The following is a 26,681-nucleotide window of genomic DNA, read 5'->3' as shown; positions in this document are numbered from 1 at the left end:
AGGTCTGTTTAGGCTTTAGTCTCAAAAGCTGATGTTTAGTTGAGTTATTGCTTACATCTGTGACAATGGCTTTCCGTATCCGTTTAACCCAATACAACTGAGTCTGATTCCCTGGTGAAATTCATCAAGTGGTGTTTGAATATGAGTCTGGATCTCATGTGATATGCACACATTTCCAACAGGCTTCTTTCCACCCCTCTCTGGATCTGTCATTAGCCAGAAGACAGTGGTCCTCTGAGTTGAAGACACTGATGATTCATATCTGTGGGTGGGGCCGAATAGACTGATGTATGATGACTCGTTCTTTCCACTTCAGACCACAGAGATGACTTTTAAAATTCTGTGGTTGGAATACACGCTGTTTTAGATGATGATTGATTGTGATTTCAAACATGGCCTCAATTCTGTCCCTCCTGTTTCCCTGCCCCTTGCAATGTGACTCTGCAGCTCCTCCCATCAAGAGCTGGAGTCTGTTTCCACATTCCTTGAGTCTGGGCCTGCCTTTTGGCTGGCTTTGGCCACTATAATGTAATTGAAATAATGGTGTTCCGATTCCAAGCCTAAGCCTCAAGCGTGTGCTTCAGCTCTCTCCTGAAACCTGCCACTGCTGTGCGAACAATTCCAGGCTAGCCTGCTGGAGGATGAGACATCCTGTGGAGTCGAGATGAGCCACTCCAGCTGAAGCCATTTTAGACCAGCCAGCTTCAAGCGAACACACGAGCTGATCACAAATGTGTGAGCAAGCCCACTACAATCAGCTGGGCCCAGCCCAGATCAGCAGAACCTCTCAGCCAATTCACAGACTCAAGAAATAGTGACTGGTAGCTGTTGTATGCCATGCAATTTTAAGATGGTTTGTTATGAAGTAACAGGTAACTAATACAGATGACCAATTATCTTCTTTTTTTCCCCCTGATGGCTAGGAAGCTCAGAGCCAAATTCCAAAGCCAATGGTAGAAACTATACTTATTTATTTATTCATGTTTATTGCACACTTTATGGGTAACATATGTACAATCTTCTCTCTCCTTAATGGTGAATTTTTAAAATTCGATAATCTATTGTTTACCACATTGACTCTAAACCAACTCAATACCTTGTTTTAAATATTTAGGTGGTTGTTATTTATCAGATTAGAAGAGATGAATCTAGAGTGAGGATTGGCAAACACTCACTTTCTTTCTCTTTGTTTTGAGCCACAGTCTCACTCTGTCACCCAGGCTGGGGTGCAGTGGTGCAATCTTGGCTCACTGCAACCTCCACCTTCTGGGTTCAAGACATTTTCCTGCCTCAGCCTCCCAAGTAGCTGGGACTACAAGCATGCACCACCATGTCTGGCTACTTTTTTTGCATGTACTTTTAGTAGAGATGGGGTTTCGTCCTGTCGGCCAGGGTGGCTTCGAACTCCTGGACTCTGGTCTTGAAATCCTGGACTCAAGTGATCCCCCCACCTCAGCCTCCCAAAGTGCTGAGGTTACAGGCGTGAGCCACCGCACCCAGCCGAGGACTGGCAAACACTTTCTGTAAAGGGCCAGCCGGTAAATATTTTAGGCTTTGCAGTCTGTAGAGTCTCTGCCACAACTACCTAACTCTGCTGTTACAGCACTAAAGCAGCCATAGACAATCTGTATACAAATGAGCATGGCTGTATTCCAGTGAAACGTAATTACAAAAACAGGCGGTGGATCAGATTTGGCCCTCAGGCCACAGTTTGCTGACCTCTGGTCTAGAGCAATATGTACTATGCAAAAACATCTTCACCTACACTACAGTCTCCTCAACTTTATTGTAATTTATCTCAGTTGTTTTGAAAAAAAAACAGACAAATGAAGTGAATTTACTTCCTCTAGCAGAGGACAAGAAGAGGCTGACCGTGCGGTGGGAAACTATACAGCATTTGTACCAGGGCAAGTATGACACTGAACAAATCCCCTGGCCACTTTGTCCACGACTGCTTATTTAGTTTAATGCTGAAGGCCAGACTAACACAAGCAATGTCTCATTTGTTTTGTTTCATCCCACAGCTTCTAATCTCAAACACTCATTTAACAAATGCATGCTGGATGTCACAATAAGGATGGTGCTCCAGTCCTTCTTGCCTACTCGGAGTTCCCTGAATGTATTGTGCTATTTCACGCCTCTCTAACTCTGCACACAATGTTCCTTCTGCCTGGAACACACTTAGCCCTCTTCTCTTACTGGCTGACGCCTACACGCTGATCAAAACTAAGCTCAATGATACTGCCTCTTGGAAGACTTCCCTGAGTGCACTTCTACCTCCTCACCCTCAACCTTCAGCCCGCACACTCGCACACTCAATCTCGGCATTTATTCTACTAAACTCATAATTAAGATAGCTAATGCTTATATGGCACCAGGCACTTACTATGGGCCAGGCACCGTTCTATCCTGTCATTTCATTGAAATTATTGGTATGCTTGCCTGTTTCCACAAGACAATAGTACATTCAGAAACATTTATTGAGTACTTTGTAACTGGTATGCTAGGCAAAGTAAATAAAACAGTAACTTACAGACCATAAGCCCACTGAGGGGACCTACTGCATGTTATTTGTCTTTACCTCTCAATACCTAGCAGTGTCCGGAGCAAAGGTTTTGTTTTAATTTTTTTTTTTTTCAATTACTGCAGCCGTGATCTCCTGGTCTCAAGCAATCCTCCCACGTCGGCCTCCTGAGTAGCTGGGGCTACGGGCATGTGCTACCACGCCCAGCTCATTTTTAAAATTATTTTTTATAGAGACAGTGTCTTGCTATGTTGCCCAGGCTGGTCTTGAACTCCTGGCCTCAAGCAATCTTCCCACTTCGGCCTCCCAAAATGCTGGGATTATTGGCATGAGCCACCCATACGTGGTCAGAACAGAGGTTTTTGTTTGTTTGTTTGTTTGTTTTTGAGACGGAGTCTCACTCTGTCACCCAGGCTGGAGTGCAGTGACATGATTTCGGCTCGCTGCAACCTCCACTTTCTGGGTTCAAGCGATTCTCCTGTCTCAGCCTCCTGATAGCTGGGATTACAGGCATGTGCTACCATGCCCAGCTAATTTTTGGTTTTTTTTAGTAAAGATGGGGTTTCACCATGTTCACCAGGATGGTCTCAATCTCTTGACTTCATGATCCACCCGCCTCAGCCTCCCAAAGTGCTGGGATTACAGGTGTAAGCCACTGCACCCGGCCCACAGAAGTTCTAAATTAATATGAGACGAACATATGAAAATACCACTTATATGGTACAAAATATGTGCTAGGCCATGTTCTAAGCTCTTTACATCTCTAAGCCTCAAGACAACTTTATGGGGTAGCTGGTATAATTATCACCATTTCACACACGGGAATTGAAGGCATGGAGAATTTTTAGGTAATTTTCCTAAGGTCACAGAGCTAGTATGTGACAGCTGGTTCCAGAATCTACGCTCACAACCCCTGGATGAAATGAAAGCTTGGGTGACTCAGCATAAATCCATTTCTACTCCTGGGAGAGTATTTTTTTTTTTTTTTCCGAGACGGAGTCTCGCTCTGTTGCCCAGACTGGAGTGCAGTGGTGCGATCTCGACTCACTGCAACCTCCACCTCCCAGGTTCAAGTGATTCTCCAACCTCAGCCTCCCAAGTAGCTGGGATTACAGGCATGTGCTACCATGTCTGGTTAATTTTTTTTTTTTTTTTGTACTTTCAGTAGAGATGGGATTTCACCATGTTGGCCAGACTGGTCTCTAACTCCTGACCTCAGGTGATCCACTCACCTCGGCCTCCTAAAGTGCCGGGATTACAAGCATGAGCCACCGTGCCCAGCCCCTAGGGAAAGTAATTTAAAAGATGCATCTTTGAGAACATAGATTGTCCAGTGGTACCAGTCACATGCTTAAGCTTAGGAGTCAGAGAATTGTGTTCACATCTGGTCTCAAGTGCATGATGTAAGTGAGTGATATTGGTAGTGGCATTGACAGTACCTGCAAGGTGCAGTCTTACATTTACAAAGCATTATGGTTACATTCTGAACTCTGATCTGATTTCTTCCATCACCCTCTCTTCCTCTTGGGTGGTATGCATCAATACGCGGGCAACTCTAGCACAGTTTCTGCCAGCATGTCTCTGCCATGTTGACTCTTCCCTGATGGCAGGCAGGTTATACAGTAGATCCATCCGTGTTGGCCTATTCCCTTGGACACATCGGCAAATTAGCATTTTGGAGAAGACTACACAGAAACATCCACAATACTGGTGAACCTGGCTGGGTGTGTGCATCTTTAAAAATGTATTGCTAGGCGGGCATGGTGGCTCATGCCTGTGATCCCAGCACTTTGGAAGCCAAGGCAGGCAGATCACCTGAGATCAGGAGTTCAAGACTAGCCTGGCCAACATAGTGAAACCCTGTTTTTACTAAAATTACAAAAAAAAAAAAAAAATTAGCTGCATGTGGTGGCAGGCACCTGTAATCCCAGCTACTTGGGAGGCTGAGACAGGTGAATTGCTTGAACCTGGGAGGCGGAGGTTGCAGTACACCGAGACCACGCCATTGTACTCCAGCCTGGGCAACAAGAACGAAACTCCATCTCACCAAAAAAAAAAAAAAAAAGCATCACTGCCAGTCATTTATGGAAGGCTTTGGAAGTTCCCATGGGGCCTTGCAAGCAACATGCCACTCAGCAGGGAAGATAAAGACAGGGAGAGACAGTGACTGGCCTGCAGCTGTCTCTAAGGACAGGCTTGCTCTGCTGAAAAAAACAAAGAACAGATATTTGGAATAGAATTTTGCATCTGAAACAAATATGGATTTGGATAATTTTAGGTTTGAGCATTAAGACATTAGAAAATAAAGCCAGGCACAGTGGTGCACACCTATAGTCCCTGCCGCTAGGGGGGCGGAGTTGGGAGGATTGCTTGAGCCCAGGAGTTTGATGCTGTAATGCCCTGTGGTCGTGCCTGTGAATAGCCACATAGTGCGACCCTGTCTCTAAAAAAAAACTAAAAAAAGAAAGAAAAGTGATCACAGAGTCCCTGCAGACACTTGAAGTCTATGGCCTCTCTGAGTAGAGAACAAACGTGTCCATTCTCCTACCTCAAGGCAGCTTAAAAAAAAAAATAAAAAAATAACCCTTTTTCTTTACTCCTTTTGCAAATTAGGTAACTAGGAGGAGGTGAACAGGCAATTTCCTCAGTGGCTTCCACTGATGGTTTAGAGGACCCAACAAGGTACCAGGGCCAGGACTGGTTCCCACAAGCTTCCTGTTCTCAGTCTGGGGCACAACAGAGGCTAAAAAGAATTCAAAGATTCAAGAATTGGCTTTTAGAAGCAACCATGTGTCACCATAGAGCTGGGCAAGATTGTGCTTGCTGACTTTTCTCCTAGTCAAGAATTAACCCTGAGACTTCTCTAGGAAGACATTGATTGCCTGGCTGGAAAACATTGATTGCCTGACTGGAAAACTTCAGAAATATTGAGTTGACCACTATTCTCAGGCACCTGTACATACATTTTTCAGGGCATTGGGTAGAATTTACAGCATCTTATTTTCCAATTAAAATAATCTGTTACTGCATTTGTAGCCTGTTTCATATGGTTTAACATTTAATAATTCTCTGTTGCTTTTATTATGAAAACTTGCATTCTCTCATCTAGAGCAGAATCTCCCTGAGGGCAAGATTTATGCCTTCACTTCTTTGGACTCCTCCACAGGACCAAATGAAGGAGTACAATGGTGGGTGGTCAAGAGGGAATGATTACAGGACACAGTATTTGGAGACCTGGGCAGTTCCAGTGCTCCTCACCCGCCGTCAAGCTGAGTATAGGTCCTCAGAAAGCACTTAAGTCTCAGAGTTGCCATTTCCTCATTTTCAGATTGCCTCTCTTACCTTACCGGTTGTTGGGAGGATCAAATAAGATAATGTCTGTGAAACTATTTTGTGAACCAAGATCTGCTAGCTACTGAAATGTAAGAAGTCATCAAAAGAGGCACTTAGGAAATATCTGATTGATTTTTAATGATAAGATATTGTCTTCCCCTTTCTCCTTTACATTCAGCTCCTTTGAGGGTGTTATTTTGCAGGATTTCACTTTATATGAAGTAGCAAAACCACTCCACGTCCACCTGATACTGTGTGGTAGGTCCCCTAGTGCATTTCACCTCATAATTACCTTAAAATTTGACTGACATTTAAGCAAACCAACCAAAAAAGTCATAAGGTATGCCATGGTCACATTGATCGCAGAGGATTTGTCAAGATCAATGCATGAGTACCCCACTGGCATTTCAGAGCCTTTCTTGTGCTGCTGCGTCAGCCCACTAAAATTATACCCTAGGCAAAGATTATGTATATTTCTGTACTCCAGCACATAGTTCATACATGACAGTGGCAGATCACTGCTCTAAGCCCAGGCCAGTGAAAAAGAAAATTAAAATGTGGCAGTATAACGGGGAATTTCACAAAAAGGTGACACTATAAAACAGACTCTTTAAACGACTCATTTATTTGTAGTCTTTATTCTCTATCTGTTCTTAGCAAAGAAGACAATCTATAGTAACAGAATTCTATATGACTCATTAGAGAAATCTTTCAAACATGGTTATTCCTTAAAATGCTTCTAGAAGATATAAGGTTTAGTCTCAGGGTTTCTTCTCACTCAACTGGAGGAAAAAATAGAGATGCTAAGGGATAAGCTAAGTTGTATATTCCAGAGATTTGTTTATATAAACTCCTGATTCCTCATCTAGTTCTTTGGGCCCAAATAACATGAAAGTAAAAATAACTAGACAGAGACAGCTTGGCTGTGGTAAGTATTGTCTTCTCTTACTGAAGCTTTTCAATTCCAGTATTTTCACACGCTATTCCTGAATGCTATGGGAACCTGTTTTTCCCCAAGTTCAATCATATAGTGTCAACTGCAGGACAGGTATCCAGGTTTGAAGCATTTTGTCAACATATTGAATCCAAACCGGTTTTGAACTCTATGAACTCTATTGATGAACATATTTATGATGTTCTTTTTTTTTTTTTTCTTTTTGAGATGGAGTTTCGCTCTGTCGCCCAGGCTGGAGTGCAACGGTGCGATCTCGGCTCACTGCAGCCTCCCCCTCCCAGGTTCCAGCAATTCTTCTGCCTTAGTTTCCCAGGTAGCTGGGATTACATGCACACACCACTACACCGGTTAATTTTTGTATTTTTAATAGGGATGGGGGATGGGTGTGGTGGCTCATGCCTGTAATCCTAGCATTTTGGGAGGCTGAGGCAGGTGGATCACCTGAGGTCAGGAGTTCGAGACCAGCCTGATCAATATGGTGGAACCCCATCTCTACTAAAAATACAAAAATTAGCTGGGTGTGGTGGCTTGCACCTATAGTCCCAGCTACTCAGGAGGCTGAGACAGGAGAACTGCTTCAACCCGGGAGGCGGAGTGTGCAGTGAGCTGAGATTGTGCCACTGGACTCCAGACTGGGTGACAGAACGAGACTCCATCTCAAAAAAAAAAAAAAACAACCAAACAGGGATGAGGTTTCACCATGTTGGCCAGGCTGGTCTCAAACTCCTGCCTCAGCCTCTCGAGTTGCTGGGACTAAATGTGTGGGCCATCAAGTCCAGTTAATTTTTTTTCTTTTTGTTAGGGATGGAATCTCCCTATGTTGCCCAGGCTGGTCTCAAACTCCTGGCTTCACATGATCCTCCTGCCTTGGCCTCCCAAAATGCTGAGATTACAGGGGTGAGTCACTGTGCCTGGCCTGAAGCCTCATTTTTAATAGATGTTAGTAGTAGTAACATTAAAGTCATACTAAATACCAATACATTTTAATGTTTAAACCTGATAACATGCTTATGCATATATAGTTTTCTATAATAATTTTATTTCCATCAGATGCTTTTCTTTCTTACTCTCAAATCTCTCCCACTTCTTCTAGGGCTGATGTGAGGCCAAGACTCTTTCATAATCAATACTGGAGGGAAAATACCTAAGAGGAGGAGGAAGTGGTGGATTTAACATTAATTATTATCTTCCTATGACACCATGCTCTCCTCCCTTTGCTTGAAAAGTTGCAGGAAAAGTTGTTGGGAAGGAGAAAACATCCGACTGCAGAATTGATTATTTGTCCATTTACCCCCAAAATACATGGTGAGTAGCAGGCATGTAAGGGTGTCATTGTACTCTTGATATTGAGGGAGAGCATGAGGGGCAGATATTATAACACAAATGTTTCCAGATGGAGCGTTTCTTGTACGTAGTAAGTCATTTATTTATTTATTATATATATTAATAAACATTTTTGTAGAGTACCAATAGCTTTCTGTATGGAATTATTCTAAGATTTATCAAAATGTATACCAGTTTGTAACCAAATCATCCCCATAAGGGATCTAAAATACTAATTTTAAGAAAGAAAGAAATTAGAATGACATTGAGTAGAAGTTATACAGCTTTCTTTTTCTTTTTCTTTTTCTTTTTTTTTTGAGACCAAGTCTCACTCTGTTGCCCAGGCTGGAGTGCAGTGGTACGATCTTAGATCACTGCAACTTCCACCTCTCAGGTTCAAGTAATTCTCCTGCCTCAGTCTCCTGAGTAGCTGGGATTATAGGCACCCACCACCACGCCCAGCTAATTTTTTGTATTTTTAGTACAGACAGGGATTCACCATGTTGGCCAGGCTGGTCTTGAACTCCTGACCTCAGGTGATCCACCCGCCTTGGTCTCCCAAAGTGCTGGGATTACAGGCGTGAGCCACTGTGCCCGGCCTTATACAGCTTTCATAAAACATTGGTTTCTTCTTTTATATTGTTCCTCATGGTAAAAACAGCAACATTTCTATATAAATGGTAACATTTGCACCATTTGCTTCATTTTAGGATCTGCGATTGCTCTTGGGAACAAGAGTCCTGCTGTAGCATGAAGGGGAAGGTATAATTTGGAGCCAGACGAAAGAAAAAAGGTTTCTTTCAGAAGCAATATATTTATGTAAATGTAAGAATATCAGAAAAGGATTAATAATTTCACCAGGTAGTCTAGAGCTACATTTCATATGCGAGTTCTTCACAGAGCTATGACAAACTTTGTAGAACTCAAGTCTTCCATGGAAAAAAGGTCATAAAAAGTCTTTTGGCTGGGCGTGGTGGCTCATGCCTGTAATCCCAACACTTCAAGAGGCTGAGGCGGGAGGATTACTTGAGACCAGGAGTTCAAACTGCTGCGAGCTATGGTTGTGCCACTGTACTCCAGCCTGGATGACAGAGCAAGACCTTGTCTCTAAAACATAAAAAATAAATGTTAAAAATAATGGAACCAGCCAGGTGCGGTGGCTTACGCCTGTAATCCCAGCATTTTGGGAGGCCGAGGTGGGTGGATTACAAGGACAGGAGATTAAGACCATCCTGGCTACCACGGTGAAACCCCATGTCTACTAAAAATACAAAAAATTGGCTGGGCGCGGTGGCGGGCACCTGTAGTCCCAGCTACTCAGGAGACTGAGGCAGGAGAATCGCTTGAACCCAGGAGGCAGAGGTTGCAGTGAGCCGAGATCGTGCCACTGCACTCCAGCCTGGTGACAGAACAAGACTCCATCTCAAAACAACAACAAAATAATAATAATAATAATAATGTCTCTTTTAAAAACCAAATGCAATGGAGATAGCAAGCCACAAAGTGTATTACAGTATTAGTCATAATTATTTGCCTTATCACTCTTGATAGCTTATTTTGCATTCAGTAGAGTTAGAGAAGTGTATGGATGAATACTGATCATAATTCTTCTCCACGTGGACTTTAGAATTTTAGGATAACAGCTGGCCTTCTTCCTTCAATAGGTAGACCCTGAAAGGAATCTGGGAAGTGCTGGCCACAGCAGCTCCATCAAGACAGGGCTCATTTCCAGCCCTGCTTCAGTGAGTAGTGAGATATTTGTTGCCGTCTATGTGTGATGTTGAAGGAAGTGAGGAAAATAATCTTCCTTAATTATTACATGGTGCCCATGACCTTATTTATTATTTCACTAGTAAAGAAATAAATTGTATTTCTTCTTCAACATATTCACAATGAATCTCTGAGATACAGGAATATGCTTATTCAGTCAAGAAAGGTATTTATTTACATAAGAGAAGCAAGCGCTTCAGAAGAAAACTTTCTAGTTAACAGCAGAAGGAAATACCTTTTTTAAAACCATCAAGCCAGTAAGTCTAAGGAAAGGGGGGGAAAGGAAACAATAATGAAGTATAATACATAGTAAAAATAAAATAGAAAGAATAAAAAATATCAGGTACCACTGAAAACGTAAATGAGCTGAATCTCTGTCAAAAGACAAACTTTTAGATTGGGCTGAAACAAAATTAAGCTATGTCTGAGTGCCAATATGAACAAATTCAAGGCCAGAAGCATTAAACAGGAACAAGAGACTGGAACGATTGAACAGACTGTGGCGAAGATCGCTAGATGCTTATACAATGTCCATTCCTCTTCATCCTTGCTAACAAAACTTCAATTTAATTTGGAGCAGCAGTGTGTCCACATTTTTTTTTAAGTTAATTTTTCCATCTCCTTTTATAGTAAGGGGTAGACAATAAGTTGTAGGTGGCTCATGCCTATAATCTCAGCACTTTGGGAGGCCGAGGCGGGCAGATCACCTGAGGTCAGGAGTTTGAGACCAGCCTGGCCAATGTGGTGAAACCCTGTCTCTACTAAAAACAAAAATTTAAAAATTAAAAAAAAAAAAAAAATGGCTGGGCATGTGGCAGGTGCCTGTAATCCCAGCTACTCAGGAGGCTCAGGCAGGAGAATCGCTTGAACCCAGAAGGCAGAGGTTGCAATGAGCCAAGATAATGCCATTGCACTTCAGCCTGGGTGACAAGACCGAAACTCCATCTCAAAAAACAAAAAACAGTAAGTTGTAAGCAGAAGTTAGTGGATGGGGCCTGCTGAAATCTAACTCACCTGGATTACTCATTTTTACTCTTTTTCCTCCTTCCTGTCTGGAATATGTATGTGATGGCTAGAGCTGCAGGAGCCATCTTGCAACCATGACTTGAAATATGGGTGCCACACACCAAAGGTGACAGAGTAGGAAGACAGAAGCAGCTTGCATTCCAGATGACCACAGAGGTACTATTCCAGTCCTGGACTTCCTACCTCCAAACATCTTTTATATGAGACAAACACAGCTTCATGTACTTAAGCCACTATGATGTGGGTATCCTTTTTTATGCAGCCAGCCCAATTTCCTGTGATATGAATAGAAACATGACAAAGATACATAAGTTATCAGCTATTATGCACTAAAAAACAGTGCAAAATAAAAATCAAAAGACAAGGAGCATTTGATGAAATTATAACCGTAGTGGTAAATTTTAATACATCCCTTTCAGAATTTGATAGAACATGAAGTTGAAAACAAGCAAGAATATAGACAACTATAATGATATCATCAAAGGCTTATTAAATACACATATATAAGAGTGTATGTGATTAGTAAACAGCATAAAAACCACATATATATCTTGCAAAAAGGGAATATGCAATCTTTTTTTTTTGAGATGGAGTCTCGCTCTGTCACCCAGGCTGGAGTGCAGTGGCGCAATCTTGGCTCACTGCAACCTCCGCTTCCCAGGTTCAAGGGATTCTTCTGCCTCAGCCTCCTGAGTAGCTGGGACTACAGGCACGTGCCACCATGTCTGGCTATTTTTTTTTTTATATATATTTTCAGGTGAGGTTTTACTATTGGCCTGGCTGGTCTTAAACTCCTGACCTCATGATCCGCCCTCCTTGGCCTCCCAACGTGCTGGGATGACAGGCATGAGCCACTGCGCCTGGCCCAATCTTTTTATATGTGTATGGAACATTTAAAAATCAATCACATATGTGACCATAAAAGATTGTGTAGGGTACACAAGAAAGACGCTGGAAACAGTCTGTTCTACGGCTTGCTGGCAAAGTGACCTTGTGCAAGTTATTTAACCTTTCTGGGCTTTGTTTCTTTGGAGAGTGGAGCTCATAATAGCCAGAATTTTAATCTTTTATCATTATTACTGTCCCTCCCAGCCTAGCATTTTCCAGCCTGAGGTCCATTTACCTACATGAAGCTGCTAGTGCCACATGTCACTAGCTCTATGTAGAAGCCATCAATGACTGTCACTGTTTCCCATTGGAGGGTCAGCAGCAGGCTAGAAGGTTAACTTTTCTCAAATGGGCCTCAACTAAACAGTGAACACAGGGCTGTCTACTACAGAATTCAAGAGCAGCAAAAGAATGTTAAGTGGATGAATTGTTATTTGCAGGAAAAGAAACGGGCACCATGTTTCCAATTATTCTTCATTTCAGACAACGACTCGCTGTTTCCATTGGCCGGCACAGTAGCTGGGGAACACTATGGAGTAAACCTGCTGAAGAAGGATGAATGTGCGCCAGTGAATTTTTTTTACACAGTCCTAGCTTTATTTTTGCTTATTGCTGGCAAGCTAATGAGAAAGTCAATATAAAACAATTGACAAAAACTTTGTAAATAAGGCTTAAAAGACAAGAAATCTTTATAGCTCCCCAAAAGATAAACTTTTTGTACCAACAAAAGTCATTTGCAACATAAGACAGAACTTCCAAATTTAGCCGTTGGTTAAAAAAAGGAAAGCAATAATATAAATCTTTTTAAAAACCCACAAAATAAAATATTTTTATTATCAAAAAAGCAAAATATTAAAGCACATGAAATATTTAAAAATACATAAAGAAAAGATAGATTTCCATAAATAAGTACTTCAATACATAAAAATATGTGAATCTGTTAAGAATACCATTAATTGCATATTTTAGGAAATTATTAGTTTGCATAAATTAAAAATATATAGGATATGTTACAAATTACAAATATTCAATGTTTTGATAAAATAAACTTTAATAAAAAATATTAACTTCCAAGTTTATCCCGGAACTTAGAGGGAAAGCAGAAATGAACTGAATATAGTAAGTTCCTCAATTCATTTTAGGTCACAAACCAGGGATAAAATAATCAATGTCAGTGGGGAGTAAATGGGGTATTTGTTCCTTTGCTTTTGGAGATCTGTAATAGCATCATCAGAGTAATATTTGTATTTTTTTTTTTTTTTTGAGAGGGAGTCTCACTCTGTCGTCCAGGCTGGAGTGCAATGGCACGATCTCGGCTCACCGCAACCTCCACCTCCCGGGTTCTAGTGATTCTACTGCCTCAGACTCCAGAGTAGCTGGGACCACAGGCACGTGCCACCACACCCAACTAAATTTTGTATTTTTAGTAGAGACGGGGTTTCACCATATTGGCCAGGCTGGTCTCAAACTCCTGACCTTGTGATCCACCTGCCTCTGCCTCCCAAAGTGCTAGGATTACAGGCATGAGCCACTGCACCTGACCTGTTTGTATTTTTATATGTTTAATCTCAAACATGTTGGCATACCAAAAGAGAAATGGGAGTTATTTGGGTGTCCAAAATCTTTCCTAACTCTCTAGATGTTCCTATTTTTTCTTAGCATTATTTTAGGGCATTAATTCTTTGATAATACCTACTCCTTCCTCTTTTTTTTCTTTTTTTTTGAGACAGAGTCTTGCACAGTTACCCAGGCTGGAGTGCAGTGGTGTGATCTCGGCTCACTGCAAGCTCTACCTCCTGGGTTCACACCATTCTCCTGCCTCAGCCTCCTGAGTAGCTGCGACTACAGGTGCCCGACACCATGCCCAGCTACTTTTTTGTACTTTTAGTAGAGATGGGGTTTCACAGTGTTAGCCAGGATGGTTAAAAACTCCTGACCTCGTGATCCACCCGCGTCATGATCGGCCTACCAAAGTGCTGGGATTACAGGCATGAGCCACTGCGCCTGGCCTACTCCTTCCTCTCTTTTTAAAAATGTTGTGTGATTACAAAATTGGCTCTCATCTTTCTGCTTAGAATCACCTAACTTCTGTACTCATAAATATTCTTTCCCAGTCTTTGCTTAAGCTATTGTCAATCACAGAAGCTCCATCTTTTCATATGTGGGAGAACATCAAAATCAGGAAGAAGTTTCTTCCACCTACTCTATCTGTCTGTCTGTCCATCTATCTGTATCTACCTATCCATCCATTCTATCTCTCTATCTATCCATCCATTCTATCTATCTAGCTAGCTAGCTATCGTCTATCATCTATCTCTATCTATCTATCTATCCATCTATCCATCCATCCACCCTATCCATCCATTATCTATCTATCTATCTATCTATCTATCTATCTATCTATCTATCTATCTATCTATTTATCTATCTAATCTATCTATCCATCCATCCACCCTATCCATCCATCTATCTATCTATCTATCTATCTATCTATCTATCTATCTATCCATCCATCCATCCACCCTGTCCATCCATCTATGTATCTATCTATGTATCTATCTATCTATCTATGTATCTATCTATCTATCTATCTATCTATCTATCTATCTATCCATCCATCCATCCTATCCATCCATCTATCTATGTATCTATGTATCTATGTATCTATCTATCTATCTATCTATCTATCTATCTATCTATCTATCTATCCATCCATCCACCCACCCACCCACCCATCCATCCATCTGCCTATCTATGTATCCATCCACCCGCCCTATCTATCTATCTATCTATCTATCTATCTATCTATCTATCTATCCATCTATCTATCTATCTACCAGTTATCAGGGAGGGAGACAACTGGGGAAGAGAGACAGAACAGACTTGTCCTGTCTGGATTGTACTGGAAACTTAGAGTCTGTACTTGCTCTTCTTCTGTAACTCTACTCAAGAGTGCAATATTGCCAGAACAAAATGAATTATTTTAATTCAACTTGGCAGGTAGCAGTAAATATTTACTGGTTTGAATTATCAATTCTCATCAAGATTGGTACTGAAAACTACATGAAAACAATTAGGAGATTTTTCTTAAAGGATCATTTTTTATTCCAAACTTTGTGATTGTAAAATGTGTATGCGTCTGTTTAATCACGTCAGGCACAGGATCATCTTGTATTCCTGCCTTCTCCCAACATGTGGAGGTCAGATGCCTCGTGCTGCCCTCACCTCATGTTGGGAAGAGATACCACAAAGTAATTTTGTAGGATAAAGAAGGATTAAGAAAAGAAAACGGGTTCTGAAGAAAATGCAACATGTGAAATCAGGAATCTCCCTTTCCCTGGAACTTTCAAAGCCTTTTAAAATCTTTCTTGTCCCTGTTATTTGTTTTCCCATCACCAGGCAAGAAAATTCAGTTTTTCTGATTAAGAGTGCCATCTGTGTCTCTGAAAAAGGACACATATTGTGGAATGAGAAGGAAATGGTGGAGTGAGAGATAAATGGGGATCAAAAGTCTTTAAAGACGTCTGGAGAAGCAAAGTAAAACCTGAAAACTCAATTCAATTGTCAGTTTCTTCCTCCAATAGCACTTCTGGTTACAAGAAAATCTGTAGTAAATGAAGACTATGTTGTTTTGTTTTGTTTTATTTTGTTGTTTTGATTTGTTTTTTTAATTCAGCTCCTACAGGAGAAGACTGTTTTTGTTTTTGTTTTTTAAGCTGCTCCTTGTGGAGCAGCACTGAGTCAGCTGAAAACTATGTTTCTGTGTGTGTTTTTTTGTTTATTTGTTTGAGATGGACTCTTGCTCTGTCACCCAGGTTGGAGTGCAATGGCACAATCTCGGCTCACTGCAACCTCCACCTCCTGGGTTCAAGCAATTCTCCTGCCTCAGCCTCCCAAGTAGCTGGGATTGCAGGCGTGCACCACCACACCCAGCTAATTTTTGTATTTTTAGTAGAAATGGGGTTTCACTACGTTAGACAGGCTGGCCTCAAACTCCTGACCTCAGGTGATCCGCCCACCTTGGCCTCCCAAAGTGCTGGGATTACAGGCGTGAGCCACCACGCCAGGCCAAGACTATGTTTTTATAAACTTAACTTGCATTATCATTCTAGGACTCTGATATGTCCCTCTTCCACTTGTTGGACAATAAAAACAATTCATCTCACTCATGATCCAATCATTTCACATGAGTCAGAATGCATGACTGAGTCAAGGTTCAACTAGCTATAGTATTTTTCCTCTCATTAGATTTAATATTTCCTCCAAGATGGGCTTGTAGGTCAGGTATTTCCTCACTCCCCGATAGCTACAGATTTTTGTTGTGTCTGTTATATGAATGTGTGTGTGTGTGTGTGTTTGTATATACAAAATATGATGTATATATAAGTATTTGAATAGTGTTACAAATGCAAATTTAAAGAAAATATTGATTTTTGTCAGTTCATTCAATGAAGGCACATATTCACTAATGCAAATCTCATGTTACAGAATCCACCTGATTTTCATTTTTTTTAATCAAGTAATTTTTACTCAACTTTTACAAATTTGACTCAGTCATTTCTCATATGCTGGGGATCAAAATCTCCCTACTACATTTAAGTCATTCATCATAGCTGTCAAACATTACACAAAGACTTACAGTGGAATGAATACTATGGATCAAGTAGAAGTGGTTGCTCCCCAATTGCTTCTGACAGCATTTCTATTTTCAGTGTTTCCTGAAATGCCCAACAACAGGTTTGTATACGTCAGAACCTTTCTTGCTGCAGTTACTATAGGAGACAGTACAATGGCTTTTCATGGTGTACAAGAAAGGTAGATTTCAGTTTCTATTCTCTAACTTTGCTAGGTCTTCAGGTATGCTGATCAATAAATTCTTGTGTGAACAGATTAACGAACTCCAGATCAACTCTTCGAGGGCTCTTCATTGCTTTGATGGAAGGTGAAAGGTTCACACTAGGTCTTGCGTTCACAACTCTTCTCCACCTGGCCCCAATCTAACTGCTACTATGTCCCTTCTGTGCTGGTCCCACTGGTCTCCTCATTGTTTCCCAAAATACACCCTGGACATTTCCACCTTCAGGCATGTACTCAAGCTGTTCTTCTCAACTAAAATACCCTCTTTCTTTTGCTCTACAAACCCAAGTTCTATCTGTTCTTTGTCAATGTTGTGTTTCTTAATTATACCAAATAATGCATAAGTATATCCTCATTAGAAAAATATTCAAACAGGCCAGGTGCGGTGGCTCATGCCTGTAATCCCAGCACTTTGGGAGGCCAAGTCAGGTAGATTACCTGAGGTCAGGAGTTCGAGATCAGCCTGGCCAACGTGGTGAAACCCTGTCTCCACTAAAAATACAAAAAAATTAGCCAGCCGTGGTGGCGGATGCCTGTAATCCCAGCTACTTGGGAGTCTGAGGCAGGAAATCACTTGAACCCGGGAGGGGGAGGTTGCAGTGAGCCAAGACTGCACCATTGCACTCCAGCCTTGGCTACAAAAGCAAAACTCAATCTAAATAAATAAATAAATAAATAAGTAAAAAATATTTAAACAATATAGAAGTATATGTACAGTAAAAACTGAAAGTCCCTATTAATTCTAGCTCTTCCCCTCTCCCACCTGCCAACTGTATTGCCATTCTTCCAATATGCTGCTTATCCTTCTGACCCTTTTTCACTGCATTTAATAAACCTATACAATTTTTTTTTTTTGCTTCGTTTTTAGGTAAGTGGGGTTACAGTATACACTCTGTCCTGTGGCTAGCTTTCTCCTCTTCAAGACCTATATTAAATTTCTCCCCTCTCCCCAGAAACCTCCCTCACCATTTCAGCATCCAATGACCTCTTCCCCATAACCCTGCCTTGGATTTCAAACACTTGGTATTCATGGTACACTATTGGCTTCTGATTCATCTCTTTATGATGTCGGGTTGTCTAACTTTTTTATGTGTGTCTTATCATTGACATGTAAAATCTTTGAGGGGAGGAATATTATCTTGCTCTTTTGCAGCATTTAGAACTGTATAATGCCCAAAACGGGTCTTCAGCCTGATTTTCTTAAGTGAACTTTAGGTTTCCCATGTCCTGATCTAAGATGGAAAAGCTCTGCTCAATTGCAGGGAAAAATGAAAATATACTATGATGTTCATATCCTTTGCCCACTTTTGGATGGGGTTGTTTGTTTTTTTCTTGTAAATTTGTTTGAGTTCTTTGTAGGTTCTGGATATTAGCCCTTTGTCAGATGAGTAGATTGCAAAAATTTTCTCCCATTCTGTAGGTTGCCTGCTCACTCTGATGGTAGTTTCTTTTGCTGTGCAGAAGCTCTTTAGTTTGATGAGATCCCATTTGTCAATTTTGGCTTTTGTTGCCGTTGCTTTTGGTGTTTTAGACATGAAGTCTTTGCCCATGCCTATGTCCTGAATGGTACTACCTAGGTTTTCCTCTAGGATTTTTATGGTATTAGGTCTAACATTTAAGTCTCTAATCCATCTTGAATTAATTTTCGTATAAGGAGTAAGGAAAGGATCCAGTTTCAGCTTTCTACTTATGGCTAGCCAGTTTTCCCAGCACCATTTATTAAATAGGGAATCCTTTCCCCATTTCTTGTTTCTCTCAGGTTTGTCAAAGATCAGATGGCTGTAGATGTGTGGTATTATTTCTGAGGACTCTGTTCTGTTCCATTGGTCTATATCTCTGTTTTGGTACCAGTACCATGCTGTTTTGGTTACTGTAGCCTTGTAGTATAGTTTGAAGTCAGGTAGCGTGATGCCTCCAGCTTTGTTCTTTTGACTTAGGATTGTCTTGGAGATGCGGGCTCTTTTTTGGTTCCATATGAACTTTAAAGCAGTTTTTTCCAATTCTGTGAAGAAGCTCATTGGTAGCTTGATGGGGATGGCATTGAATCTATAAATTACCTTGGGCAGTATGGCCATTTTCACGATATTGATTCTTCCTATCCATGAGCATGGTATGTTCTTCCATTTGTTTGTGTCCTCTTTGATTTCACTGAGCAGTTTTCTCAAAAGAAGACATTCATACAGCCAACAGACACATGAAAAAATGCTCATCATCACTGGCCATCAGAGAAATGCAAATCAAAACCACAATGAGATACCATCTCACACCAGTTAGAATGGCGATCATTAAAAAGTCAGGAAACAACAGGTGCTGGAGAGGATGTGGAGAAATAGGAACACTTTTACACTGTTGGTGGGAGTGTAAACTAGTTCAACCATTATGGAAAACAGTATGGCGATTCCTCAAGGATCTAGAACTAGATGTACCATATGACCCAGCCATCCCATTACTGGGTATATACCCAAAGGATTATAAATTATGCTGCTATAAGGACACATGCACACGTATGTTTATTGCAGCACTATTCACAATAGCAAAGACTTGGAATCAACCCAAATGTCCATCAGTGACAGATTGGATTAAGAAAATGTGGCACATATACACCATGGAATACTATGCAGCCATAAAAAAGGATGAGTTTGTGTCCTTTGTAGGGACATGGATGCAGCTGGAAACCATCATTCATAGCAAACTATCACAAGAACAGAAAACCAAACACCGCATGTTCTCACTCGTAGGTGGGAACTGAACAATGAGATCACTTGGACTCGGGAAGGGGAACATCACACACCGGGGCCTATCATGGGGAGGGGGGAGGGGGGAGGGATTGCATTGGGAGTTATACCTGATGTAAATGACGAGTTGATGGGTGCAGCACACCAACATGGCACAAGTATACATATGTAGCAAACCTGCACGTTGTGCACATGTACCCTACAACTTGAAGTTTAATAATAATAAATAAATTTAAAAAAAAAAAAAAAAAGATAATATTTCAAAACAGAAAAAAAAAAAAAAAAAAAAAAAAGAAAATATACTATGATGAAGTACTTCAGCGTTTTTGTGGCCTTTCCTAAGAATTCTCTCAATCTGTTGTACATGGCGGGTTTGTGGATTTCTATTAATATAAATCAGCTGAGAAGTGCAGCAACTTTGTGAGGAGCCAGAGACCCCAGGCAAAAACTTTTCTTCTCTGACCTGTCAGACCAAGGACAGCTCCACGAGTGACAAACCCTCAGAGATGAAATCATCACAGAGTGAAAGGGAGGTTTACAGCACAGGCTGATGTGGGAAAAGGTTGTGAGGGAAGCACCAACTAGCCAAGGGGAACTCAGTCTCTCAGACATTTCAGACTTCTAGAATTTCAGCTCTCACCGAACCAGCTTTCCAATGGAATTAGTCAATGGCATAACAGCCACAGCAATTCAAAATGCCTTTCATTTTTCCTTTTAAATTAAAAGTGGTAAAGTTGAATCTGAAATTCCTTTTAAAAATGTTATTTTCTCAGCATCACAGAGAAGGCAAAACAGCCAATACAACACATCTGTGTTTTATGTTAAATGCTGTCCCTTGAACAAGTTACTTAATCTTTCTAGGCCTCAGTTTCTTTATCTAAAAATGACTATAACATTTGTGCCTACTTTATTGATTTCTGAGCATTAAAATGAGACAATTTAGTGCAGTATGCAGCGAAGGCTGGCTCACAGTAAATTCTCAAAATTGTTAGCTGTGATGAGGACAATCATGTTGATTCCTCACGTCTATGTCAGCAGCTACAAGGGCTCTCTCTCTCTCTCTTTCATAAAGATAGGGTCTGCTGTGTTGCTCAACAGTGCAGTGGCATGATCATAGCTCACTATAGCCTCAAATTCCCGGGCTCAAGCGATCCTCCCACCTCAGTCTCCCAAGTATTAGGGTTACAGGTGTGAACCACCATGTCCAGGTGAAAGGGTTTTCTACGTGGGACTTTAGCCAAAGAAGGCATACAAGAACACTGTTGAGCTGTTATAATGGTGAACACTATGAACAACATTTCTTGGGAATTTCTATTTAATTCCTTCATCCCCATTACAGTGAATTTGCTTAGAATCTTTATTCAACAGACTATTGCTTGAAAATAAATGGGTTATTAAATGGAAAAATCTCTTTTTGTGAAAAATTTTCTCTAAAATCCTATTAGTCATAACTAGATAATACATTCCTTTTGACATTTTACAAGTCTGCTATTAATAATCTCAATTCTTAAGTCTAAATAACCATTTGAAAGGATCTAACTCAATTAAGAGTTTTGCTTTATCAAAAAATGTTCTATTGTCTCAAAAAACAGCTTCCAGATCCTTCAAATGAGGCCATTAATCAAAGCAGATAAAATTAATTTTAGTTACTAAATAAATACTTAGAATACTGCAGATAACCAAAGTAGTTAAAATTAACAGTAAATTGTTAATTTTTTGGTCTCAAATAGTTATCGAGACACTGTGACATATGCAGAAAAAATCTGAAGCAATGAGCTGGTTAATTCAGACACTGATATTTGGGAAATCAATTGATTACAGGTTTCAGGTTGAATTATTCTGTTATTCAATTGTTTACTCCACTTAGGCAATGCCTATATAATAAGTTAACTTAGACTATCTTAATAATCGGTGTGTGTCTGTTAGTGTATTGTCTAAGGACATAGGACTTTAGATGAGAAAATGAGGGTTTCGGCTGGACACGGTGGCTGGCTGGTGCTACAGAGAACAGCCAAGTGGGAATCCTTAAGGTCTACCAATGGGGACAGGGGTAGCTAGAATGAGAAAAATAGAAGGGGGCATTAATATGGTGGCTTAGCCTCGATCCATGTATGTGAAGATTGTCAAGATGCATGGGGGCAAGTTGTGTGGCTTTTTTTTTTTTTTTTTTTTTTAGCTTTTCTTGTTTCATAATTGTGTCCTTCATAATCAGGCAGACACAGCCTAAAATTATACAGGAAGAGTGGCAAAGAGGAAGGAGTCAGGAATGAGAAAGTGGAGGAATGAGATGTGGGAGGCTAATGAGCTGTAGGGCCAGTCATTGATGTCAGGATCCTCAGAACTAAAAGTAGAAGCCATCAGCCTGGAGACTCACACTTACCACTGATACCCAACAATGCCATCTAGATGGTGGTAAGTTAGTTGTAACAGCAGTTTCTTTTGAGTATTTAAAAAAAATGATTATTATAAAAAATTAAATAGCACATTACAGAAAGGATATAACCTAAATACAGAAAACTGAAAAGATTTAGAAAAAATAAGTCACCAATAATTCCATTAGCCTAATGCATTTAATATCAGCATTGGGGTTAATTTCCTCCTAGTCCTTCTTTGGGTGTATATTTAAAGATAAGTGAAATCATACTCTATACAGTCGTGGATCCTATTATTTTAAGTATAACATTGCCTTGTAGCATTTTCCTTGTTGCTAACCAGCCTTTCATAACTATCCTTTTAACAAGTGAATAATATATCATTAAGGAAATGAACAGTAATTTACTTAATTTACCTGTTTCTGTATATTGTTAGATGTTTAGAATCTTTCCAATTTCTTGATATTATAAATACCACATTAGTATACGTTTTTCCACGTGTTTTCTTTTCCACATTTTTTTTTTTTTTGAGACAATCTTGCTCTGTTGCCCAGGCTGGAGTGCAGTGGCACCATCACAGCTCACTGCGGCCTCAACCTCCCAGGCTCAGGTGATCCTCTCACCTCAGCCTCCTGAGTAGCTGCAACCACAGGTATGTGCCATCATATCTGGTTAATTTTTTATATTTTATAGAGACAGAGTCTCTCCATGTTGCCCTAGGCTTGTCTTGATCTCCTAGGCTCAGGCAACCCTCTTGCCTCAGCCTCCCAAAGTGCTGAGGTTAGAGGCATAAGCCACCATACCTGGCCTTCTTTTCCACATTTTAGATTATCTTCTTAGAATCGACTTTCAGAATTTTCAAAACATAAAATGTTCCAGGAGATGGACATTTTATGACTCTTTATACTTACTGCCAAATTACTTTTCAAAGGGATTATAACAATGCCCAGTCCCAAGAATGGTGTAATAGTGTATGAGAGTAGCAAACCTCATCATACCCTGGAAAACAGTGGATCATTTCATTAATTTTTTTTTACAGTTTCAGTTTCCAGGTTGTGATATAAACAAGTAAACAAATAGTATGTTAGATGCTGATCAGTACAATGGAGAAGAGGAAACTGGAGAGAGGGGATGTGGTGGGGGGAGTGTTACTGTTTTATGCAGGATGATCAGGAAAGGCCTTTCAAAAAAGATGATATTTAGGCCGGACGCAGTGGCTCACACCTGTAATCCTAGTATTTTGGGAGGCCGTGGCAGACAGATCACCTGAGGTCAAGAGTTTGAGATCAGCCTGGCCAACATGGTGAAATCCCATCCCGTCTCTACTAAAAATACAAAAGTAGCTGGGCATGGTGGTGGGCACCTGCAATCCCAGCTATTGGGGAGGCTGAGGCAGGAGCGTCACTTGAACCCAGGAGACGGAAGTTGCAGTGAGCTGAGATTGTGCCACTGCACTCTAGCCTGGGTAACAAGAGCGAAACTCTGTCTCAAAAAAAAAATTTTTTTTTGAATAAGAGCCAAAAGAAGTGAGGGATAAAGGTGTAAGAACAGACTGAGGAAAGAGAGTTTCAGGCAGAGAAAACACTAAGAAAGGCTCTAAGGCAGACCCATGTCGGACAATGTTTGGGGAACAGCAAGAAGGCCAGGGTGGCAGTGCCCAGCGAGAAGCGGGCAAGGAGGAAGATGAGCTCAGAGGGAATGTGGGCAGCCAGGCCACTGAAGGCTTTATCAGCCATTGTAAGGATGTTTCTTTTACTCTGAGTAAGATGAGAAGACATTGAAGTGTTTTTTGAGCAGAGGCAAGTCAGGAATTGGCCTGTGTTTTATATGATTATGTTAGCCGACGTGTTCGGAATGGGCTAAATGTGCTCGAAATCAAACTCAGCATCTTTCCCGGCAAACCTCCTACAGTCTCAGCATCTCCATCCTCTGACTCACCCATGCTCAAAACCACAGTCATCTTTTACATCCCAAAACCAATTGTCGCCAAGCTCTGTCAATACTCCTTCCACAATGTCTCTTGCATTTGCCTTCTCTGTCCATTCCCACGGCCAAAAGCCTACCATAACCATTTTCTTTTTTTTGAAATGGGGTCTCCCAGGCTGGAGTGCATGGGCATGATCACAGTTCATTGCAGCCTCGACCTCCCAGGTTCAAGCATTTCTCCCATCTCAGCCTCCTGAGTAGCTGGAACCACAGGTGCACACCGCCACTCCCAGCTAATGTTTATGTTTTTATAGAGATGGGATTTCACCATGTTGCCCAGGCTAATCTCAAATTCCTGGGCTCAAGTGATCTGACTGCCTCGGCCTCCCAAAGTGCTAGGATTACAGGCGTGAGCCACTGTGCCTAGCCCCATAACTGTTTTCTAACTTATCTCCCAGCCTTCTACCTCTCTGCTCACCCTTCTACCACCCAGTGCCGCTAGAACAATCTTCCCAGCAAAGCTGATCACTCAGGGGTCTTCGTGTTACCTTGGCTGTCTCCCTGCTCTTCACCACTCATAAGGTCCAAATTCTTCAGAATGGAATTCAAGCCCTACTACAATTTGATCTTAATCTAGTGCTCAAAACTTATCTTCCATTGTTTTATTCAGAATTAACTGTGCCTGTCTAACAAGTTCCTTGAACCAGCTCTGTACTTTATTACTGTACATCTTTGCTTACATCATCTCCACCTCCCTGCACCTTCTGTTTAAAACACCCTTCCCTTGGGCTGGGTGTGGTAGCTCACGCCTGTAATCTCAGCACTTTGGAAGGCCGAGGCAGGCGGATCATGAAGTCAGGAGTTCAAGACCAGCCTGGCCAACATGGTGAAACCCTGTTTCTATTAAGAATACAAAAGATTAGCCAGCCATGGTAGCGTGCACCTGTAATCCCAGCTACTCAGGAGGCTGAGGCAGGAGAATCACTTGAACCCAGGAGGTGGAGGTTGCAGTGAGTGGAGATCACGCCATTACACTCCAGCCTGGGCAACAAGAGTGAAACCCTGTCTCAAAAAAATCAAACCAAAACAACAACAACAACAAAACACCCTTCCCTCAAATCCCCACCCAGTAATCCTACCCACACTTCCAGGATCCCAAATATCACTTTCTTCATGAAGCCAGCCCCATTCTCCCTGACTGTAATGATGTTTTTGTTCTTCTGTGCCCCCATAAATTCTATTCCACTACTCATACATTCCGTACCACATTATACTATTGCTTTGTGAATATGCTTTCCTTCCTGCTAGGTGCTAAGTTCCTTGAGAATCCGTGTCTCGTTCATTGTTGTAGCTCCTACAGCACTTATTTCAATGCCTTGAACATAGTAGGTGTCCAAGAAATGTTTGTGGAACTTAAATTCCCCAAGGCCTTGTTGCCAATTTGTTCTTGGAACAGAACTAGAATTCAGGTCATCTGATTCCCAGCTCCCTATCCCTCTCCCAATACCATTCTATCTCTCTGTCTTCTTTCTATGATTCATTGTCATCTCATCTGAATGACATTTGAAACCGCTAAGGAATTTTACAGAAGAGTGACTTAACAAAAAACAAATGCTGGAACATATTTTCCATGTAGCTATTTAAGCCAAAGTGAACCTAATGAAGGGGCACTAAAAATTTGACCCTGAATAAAAAAATAAAAACAAACTATAAAAAAAAAACCAAAAAACAAAAAACGTGGCATATATATGTCTAGAAACGTTTTAGCTTCTTAGGGTTTGATTTTTGGCTTGCATTAATCTTATAGTAGTCAAGTTGCCATGTTTCTTGGTATGCTATAAAGTTGTAGTCTGGGGGAAGAAATAAAAATCCAATAAGTGGCCGGGTGTGGTGGCACATGCCTGTAATCCTAGCACTTTGGGAGGCCGAGGCAGTCAGATTGCTTGAGGTCAAGGTTTCGAGACCAGCCTGGCTAACATAGTGAGACCGCATCTCTACCAAAAAAGATACAAAAATTAGCTGGGCATGGTGGTATGTGCCTGTAGTCCCAGCTACTTGGGAGGCTGCGCTGGGAAAGTCGCTTGAGCCTAAGAAGCAGAGGTTGCAGTGAGCTTAGATCTTGCCACTGCATTCTAGCCTCAGTGACAGAGTGAGACCCTGTCTCAAGAAAAAAAAAAAAAAAAAAAACCCAAAACAAATAAGTGTATTTTTCTGTTTAGAAGCTCTTAGCAAGATTTTTAGCCCCTAATAATATAAGAGGGTTTAAACATTTGGGAACAAGGCCCTGTGGCAAAGCTTAATTTGCAATTATTCCAATCCTCCCCCTGCCTTCCCAACTTGGAAAAATAGCCCAAGGAGCTACTGTTCTAAACTGGGCATCCTCTTCGGTATTTGAAATTTAAAAAGTAAATTATACCCATGATACATGTTGTATACAAGTATAATATATGTAAAATGCAAATAAAATTGTCATAGCATTTAACAACTCATAATAGTTAGCATTAATGATATATACATGAGAATTGTGAGCGAAGAACACTGATGCCCTTAGGAAAAGGAAGATTTGACCAAGTTAAAATATATATTTTAGAGAATGGTTTAATATTTTAGAGAATGGCTTAGTATTTCAGAGAATGGTTTCTCTCCTTGACAGTTTTGTCTTCCTCTCCACTGAAACTTAGAAGAGGGCAGGATTGCTGTGAAGAATGTCCTATTGAGGTTTCCACAAATTCGAATGAAATGGGATGAAATTAAAACCCTCCACTTTACAGGGAAAAGGGAAGAAACTGAAGCACTCATTCATCTCAGTCTACTCCATCTCAATCTGAATGTTACAGCAGAGGCTGACCTGTGAATTTGATGTGAATTGTGATAGAATCGTAGAAATGAAAGCAACTCTGAAATAGTTCCTTCTACCTTCGATCCTCAGTGGGTGAGTCCCAAACCATTACAAAGTTAGTATTTAAGAAACT

General features: G+C 40.9%; 1 protein-coding gene and 1 long non-coding RNA gene across 4 annotated transcripts in view; one reads left to right on the top strand and one right to left on the bottom strand.

Annotated features, from left to right (window-relative positions):
* The window catches only part of MKLN1 (muskelin 1), a 376,455-nt gene that overhangs the window by 297,864 nt on the left and 51,910 nt on the right, over positions 1-26,681 (bottom strand). The gene's annotated exons all lie outside the window — the stretch shown is intronic.
* LOC140709695 (uncharacterized) lies at positions 171-16,524 on the top strand. 2 transcript variants are annotated; one of them, XR_012090423.1, is made up of 4 exons: positions 171-7,709; positions 7,906-8,117; positions 9,800-9,877; positions 12,303-16,524. It is a non-coding gene; the product is annotated as an uncharacterized lncRNA (long non-coding RNA). The 2 variants fall into 2 exon arrangements; XR_012090422.1 differs by lacking the exon at positions 12,303-16,524 and having other exon boundaries at positions 9,800-10,738.

Source organism: Chlorocebus sabaeus, chromosome 21 (genome assembly GCF_047675955.1).
Source record: "Chlorocebus sabaeus isolate Y175 chromosome 21, mChlSab1.0.hap1, whole genome shotgun sequence".
Lineage (NCBI taxonomy): Eukaryota > Metazoa > Chordata > Mammalia > Primates > Cercopithecidae > Chlorocebus > Chlorocebus sabaeus.
The sequence above is the reverse complement of the archived record's forward strand: the minus strand, read 5'-3'. Positions and strand labels throughout refer to the sequence as shown.